A 1670-nucleotide genomic window follows, 5' to 3' on the forward strand; every position below is an offset into this window, starting at 1 on the left:
TGTCATTATGTTACTTTTTGGCAGTGCTGATCGTTCTTTGGTTCTGTTTTCTTTCCTGTGTTGGTTTTATGTCTTTTGAGTTGTTTTTGGTCGGTTTCCTCCTAGTTTCTCTGTTCGCTTGTTCTCCTAGGGAATTCGTTTTTATGGTATGTCGTCGAGTGTTAGCTTTCTTTGGGATTACCTTGTAGTCTACTAACTCTTCTCTGCATTTAGGATACTCCATTGTAACCTGTAATTTACCTGGCATCCTCACCACCTGGGCTTCCATTGCTGCGTTTGTCCGTTCTTTGAGATTGATATGTTTTTGGTCTTCAGTTGATCTCCCCATTCTTTTGATTTTGTCATTGTACTCTTGTTATGTTCTGGTCTCCGCTATCTGTTGGCTGTGTTCCAGGTGGTGTTGCCATACTTGTCAATCTCTGTTTCTTGTTTGTTCTTGTTGGTCCTCTGTCCACAGAACTCCCTTTAGGATGTTTTAAATATGTTTTATAATATATCAAATTGGCAGGTCACACGTATCTAATACATTTCAGAAAGAATGTAAAAATTTTAAGAACTCATAGGATTTTAAAAGTACTCAGAATTTGAGAAAACTAATCAAAAAAGTAAAAATAAGATATGACTTCTACTTCTTTAAGAGGATAAAAACATGTATTATCATCTGTTTATTCCAGGATTTGATTTAAACAGGGAAGGCTGGACCTGAAGTTCTTGGACATCATTCCTATGCATTTTCCCATAGAACTAGTCTCTCAGAGAATTTTAAGGTAAAATATAGGTGTCGCTAAGATGGCCTGAAATAGAAGAGATTAGCAATTATCTCTGGTATCCAAGAAATTCTTCTGTGGATCTTCTTTCCAGATTTTTTTTTCAAAACTAATCATAAATAGTCATCTGTACATCATATCTTCTCAGGTATATTCTTAGGGAAGAAAGCTAACAAATCTAGGAGAACAAGAGCTAATAGGCAATAAAAAATAACAATGCTTTTCTGAGGAGTCTGGTATAGCTTTGTAGGATAAGCACTGGACTGCTAACCACTAGGTTCACCGTTTAAACTCACCAGTTGCTCCTTGGAAATCATACATGGGGTTGCTATGAATCAGAACCAATTTGGTGGCACTTAGCAATAAATATTCTGCTGGAGAAGTACAATCATCAAAAGATAAAAAACAAATAAGAACATCATGTACCATCTGAAGCACAATTATTCTATCACGGACACCATGCTATATAATTTGGTGATGTTAAGTACTGTGGAGTCAGTTCCGACTCATAGTGACCCTGCACAGGGTTTCTGAGGCTGTAAATCTTTACGGGAGCAGAAAGTCTCATCTTTTTTCTGCAGAACACCTGGTAGTTTCGAACTGCCAACCTTGAAGTTAGCAGCCCGATTTGTAACCACTACACTATGAACTCTCCTATATGTATAGTCACCTTTTATGTTATTTACTAAAGGTATTTGCAAGGAGCTCTGGTAGCGTAGTGATTACGAATCGGGCTGCGAACTGCAGGGTCAGCAGTTCGAAACTACCAGCTATTTCGCGGGAGAAAGATGAGGCTTTCTGCTCCCGTAAAGATTTACAGCCTCGGAAACCCTGTACAGGGTCGCTATGAGTTGGAATCGACTCCATGGCACATAACAACAACAACAACAACAAAGGTATTTG

Source organism: Chrysochloris asiatica, unplaced genomic scaffold (genome assembly GCF_000296735.1).
Source record: "Chrysochloris asiatica unplaced genomic scaffold, ChrAsi1.0 scaffold00011, whole genome shotgun sequence".
Lineage (NCBI taxonomy): Eukaryota > Metazoa > Chordata > Mammalia > Afrosoricida > Chrysochloridae > Chrysochloris > Chrysochloris asiatica.